Genomic DNA, 5,258 nt, shown 5'->3' with positions numbered 1-5,258 from the left:
CACACAGACTGTGCATGGTAGCAATGGCGTCAGCGACAGCCCCTTTGGCCTATGTTGGAAGACTAACATAATTGGAAACTCCTTTTCTGTTTATGAGGAGAAAGACACTAGAATGCTACAACTCTTCCTGTGGTCAAATGCCAGGGTAATCAGATGGCCCCCTGGTGAGCTTGGACCTAGGAAAAGGGTAGGGTACCTCTAATGGCCCAGTTTTCATGGCCTAGTCATAGGCTTGCCATAGGACAGAACTCAGGATGTCTGCTGGAAGAGATGCACTTGAGGGCTTCAGTGGGTGCTGCCCTTGGTCACTCACTTGATCTCTGTGTTGTGGTTGTTTAGTCACTAAGTCATGTCTGACTCTTTGTGACCCTCTGGACTGTAGCCCACCAGGCTTCTTTATCCATGGGGTTTCCCAGGATAAGAATACTGGAGCAGGTTGCCATTGCCTTCTCCAGGGGATCTTCCCGACCCAGGGATTGAACCCGTGTCTCCTGCCCTACAGGCAGATTCTTTTACCACTGAGCCAGCAGGGAAGTCCCTGATTTCTGTGAGTCTGAGTACAAAGCCTTTTCTGATGGACGCACACACTATTTATTTTGTGAATTGATATGCTCAGTCAAGTACTGTGAGCCTGTAGCTTCTCTCTCTCTCTTCACTAACTTTGTTTCTTTGGTTTCTGATCCATCTTGGGCTGGTTCTGCAGTTCAGCACCCAGTGGAAATGCAGTTTCCACTTGGAGTACACCTTACTGCAGCCTCTAATTACTTACGACTTCCACCATTGTAAATAACTTCCATTATTACAAATAACTTGCACTCTTACAAACAACTCATTCTACGTGAATCTTGTTTTTGTAAAAATTATTCTTAAGGGAAATTTTAGAAGCAATAGCCACTGAGTTCAAGAGTATGAACATTTTGGGGGGGAGTAATCACTTATAATGTCATCCCTAGAAAATTAGCTCAATCTGGAGCTTGGTGAGAATGTACACTTCATTTTATGTTGATCAACACCAGGCAGTAGATTTTTCAATGGAGATTTGGTAAGGGAAAATAACATGCATTTTAATTTATGTCACTGATCTTCAGTGGGGTTGAACATTAATGTGCAAATACGTCATGCCAGGCCACTTCCAGTTTTCAGAAGAGCCCAGGACTTTTTAAGACACTGACCACAGTAAGGAAATATTTCTCTACTGAAGACAATGGCAATGGAAGCTCTGTACTAAGCATGTAACTTGGAGTCCCCGGCAGTACAGTCACGTGGACTTCATTCACTCATTAATTTAACAAATAGCTCTTGAGCACCTCCTTTCAAGGGACTATGCTAGGCACTGGAGGATCAACAGACACACTCTCTGCTCCCAGAAGTTTATAATCAAGGAGATGAGACAGATAGTTACAAAGCAGTGTGATAAGCACAAACAGGGTGCTAGGCCAAGGGAACAGAGAGAGGGAAACACAAGTGCAACCAGAGTGGTGAGGGCCAGGGGTGACCAGGCTGAGTCTTAAAGGATAGGAGTTCAAGGGAACAACTGCAGGCAGAACAGGCAGAGGATGGGGGTGACAAAAAATATCAGAAGTTGTAGATTAAACAAAGGGCATCCCAGAGCATCAGGATCAGAAGTAAGGGCAGGAGGGACTTCCCTGGCAGGCCAGTGGTTAAGACTCTGTGGTTCCAATGCAAGGGGGCACCGGTTTGATCCCTGTTTGGGGGCCTAAGATATTACATGCCTCCCAGCATGTCTAAAAAGAGAAGTCTGAGTAGGAGGTGAAATTCTAAGATAATCCCAGAAACTTAGAGAGCTCCAGAGCTCTTATACCTTTGACCTGTTATCTGTGGTACCCAGGGTTAAACTGACTGATCCCTGTCCCGGGTAGAGTGCTCCAGTCATGAAAGAGACCCTGCATGGTTAGTCTGAGCTCTAATACTCTTCAGGAGGGGGCATAATTGTTCTAACTTAGCCACGCGGCCTGTCTCACAAGCTGACTAATTCAGTGATGCTGCTGTGAGCACTAGAGGACTTAGAATCAGAAACGTCAACCTGAGAACTTTAATACATCATTTAGGCTCCCTAAACCTCAGTTTCTTATTTCTAAGATGAGGAGAAAAAGACTTCACAGGGCTGATGAGGTTCAGATGAAATCAGTCAGTCAGTCGGTCGCTCAGTCGTGCCCGACTCTTTGCAACCCCATGGACTGCAGCACGCCAGGCTTCCCTGTCTATCACCAACTCCTGAAGCTTGCTCAAACTCAGATTGATTGAGTCGGTGATGCCATCCAACCCATCTCATCCTCTGTTGTCCCCTTCTCCTCCTGCCTTCAATCTTTCTCAGCATCAGGCTCTTTTCCAATGAGTCAGTTCTTGCTTGGATGGTGCCTGGGAATCTGCATTTGGACAAATTTCCGAGGGATTCATGGGAACACATGTGTCTGAGACTCACTTATTTCATGGACATGGAGCCTAGAAGGGGTCAGCTGCCAATCAACAGAGCTTCCAAGCACAAGTGACTATTTTAAGCTTAATGGTATTAACTATAAGTCAGACACTATCTTAGGCAGTGGGGCTACACATGCATGCTTAGTCACTCAGTCATATCCAACTCTATGCGACCTCACGAACTATAGCCAGCCGGGCTCCTGTCCATGGGATTTGTTCCAGGCAAGAATACTGGAGTGGATAGCCATTTTCTCTTCCAGGGATCTTTCTAACCCGGGTATTGAACCTGATTCTCTTGCATTGCGTTCTTTACCACTGAGCCATTGGGAAAGCCCCAGTGGGGCTATAGTAGCAAACAAGACAAAATTCTCTGTTTTCTTGCCGCTTATATTTTCAATGGGGGCAGGGGACAGATAATAAATAAGTAAAATATCTAGTATGTCAGGTGGTGATATGTGCTATGGAGAAAGATATAGCCGGGCCAAGGGGCTAGTTCTGGAGGTGACAGCACTGCTATTTTGTACAGGATGGTCAGACTTTTCTGACAAGGTGACATTAGTGCAAACGTGCATAACCTGCTTCCTGTGTTTGCTCAAATGAGCCATCCATATGGGTATCTGGAAGAAGGCATTCCTGGTAGAGGAAAGAGCTCCTACTAAGGCCCAGAGGAGCTATCTTTTGTTGATCAGAAAACCAGTCTTAGTTGGTTTTATAGACTCTGGTCTGAACTGTCATGGCTGTTGAAGGTGGGGGAGGTGAGGGCTGTGGCTTCTGTTGCCTTTAAAAGGGGAATCTAACTCGAAACTTTCCTGTAGCAGGAGGTATTGGCATTGGCTACTTGTCAGGATTTCCCACGTTCCCTTTTGAAAATCTGAGATCCCAGTCAAGGTATTAATAGGATTTGCCCCAGTTCTCCTAGTAATCACAGAGGTGACTCTTCTTGCCTGCCCTGTGTGGCAAGTCTGTTTGCTTGGGGGACACTTATACCTGTGGAGACAGGTAAAGCGGGCAGAGAGGAACAAGCCTCTACCTTGTCTTGCCATGGGTTTTACGCTTTGTTATCTTTTCAAATTTCTCTAGTGCAGATCAGAATGCCTTTGGGGCTCGATTTCCATGTAATAAGATTGGAGGATCTAGGCAGAGTGGCAGTAATGATTCTGAGTGGCTCAGATGGTAAAGCGTCTGTCTGCAATGCGGGAGACCTGGGTTCGATTCCTGGGTCGGGAAGGTCCCCTGGAGAAGGAAATGGCAGTCCATTTCAGCACTCTTGCCTGGAAAATCCCATGGACAGAGGAGCCTGATAGGCTACAGTCCATGGGGTTGCAAAGAGTCGGACACGACTGAGCGACTTCACTTTCACTTTCACTTTGACAAATAGAGTAAGTCCCAGCATATGAATGAGTTATGTTCTAAGAGCATGTTCCTAAGTCCAACAGAATTACTCTAGGTACCCACTAACACAATTGGCTATATAGTACTGCACTTATAATACTGTAATAGGTTTATAATATTTTTCACACAAATAATACATTTAAAAAACCACAAAAAATAAAGAAACCATTCGTAATCAAACGGTACAGTACCTTGAAAAGTACAGTAGTACAGTTCAACAGCTGGCATACAGGAGCTGCCCTCAAGTGAAAAGGCGAAAAAATGAAGATACTGTACTGTTATACTCTATACCGTGCTGTAAAGCACACACAAATACACACAATACACACAATACAAAGCCACAACTATTTGTAGAGGATGCACATGTGACAATGTATGCCAGACACATGAACTAACACATGACTGGACATGTGAATACACGTTTGTATCTTTGAAAGCTTGCAACTTGAAGATTCCTACGCAGGGGACTTAGTGTACAGAAAGCCATACCATTAGAGAGAAGGGAACAAACCTTGCAGTTTACTGATGGGCTGTTTATTGTGCTAAGCATTTTACATACATCATCTTATTACATTTTCATTATTACTCTGGAAGGTAGGTGGAAAGTGAGGCTCAAAGATATTGAATATTTCCCTGCTTATATGCACTTTATAAAAATGTCAAACAAAAAAGCAGTAAAAATTAGGAAGTAAAAGTCCCTCGGAGTCTCACCTGGGAGAGGAAACAACTACAAGCGATTAGTGTGTAATCTTCCTGAATTTGTAACGTGTACACAAAAGCACGCATCTCTCCCCGACTCCTTTTCTCAAGAAACTGGGATCATATTATAGATTCTGTTCCGAAACTTGTCTTTTTTTTTCTTTTCTGGTAACAGTGTGCTTTGATTGTTTTGCGGTGTTGATAAATCTTATTAGTGAAAGTAGGTTTGGGGGGAGGTTAGAGCTCCCTGATAACACACCTGGTTGTCTGATTTCACACAAGTTCCTTTGCCTCTAGGACTACAGTTTCCCCCATTTGTAAAATGAGGGCAGGCAGAGCACAGACGATTCGGCGCTGTAATGCCAACGATCAGGGCATCTCAGCCCCCCGCCTCGTGATTATCTGGGATAATCTCCAAGGTCCAGCCCTACTTGACTTGGACGGCAGCCGCCCCTTTCAATAACTCAGATGACACAGCCGCCGCTGGCGCTGCCAGTAAAACCCAGCTAGCAGTGCTGCTTTCATTCGCTCTTTGAACTGGGTGATAGTGACGGGAGCAGCTGGGCGGGTCCGGGGGCGGGTCCGAGGGCGGGGCCATAGGCGCGCGGCGCGCAATGCGTGCGCGCTGGTAGGCCGGCCTCGGCGTGACGGAACGGTGCTCGCGCCCAGCCCCGCCCCACTCGGCCTTAGCTCCGCCCCTTCGTCCCTCACCCGGCGCAGCCCCTCGC

Source organism: Budorcas taxicolor, chromosome 4 (genome assembly GCF_023091745.1).
Source record: "Budorcas taxicolor isolate Tak-1 chromosome 4, Takin1.1, whole genome shotgun sequence".
NCBI lineage: Eukaryota > Metazoa > Chordata > Mammalia > Artiodactyla > Bovidae > Budorcas > Budorcas taxicolor.
The sequence above is the reverse complement of the archived record's forward strand: the minus strand, read 5'-3'. Positions refer to the sequence as shown.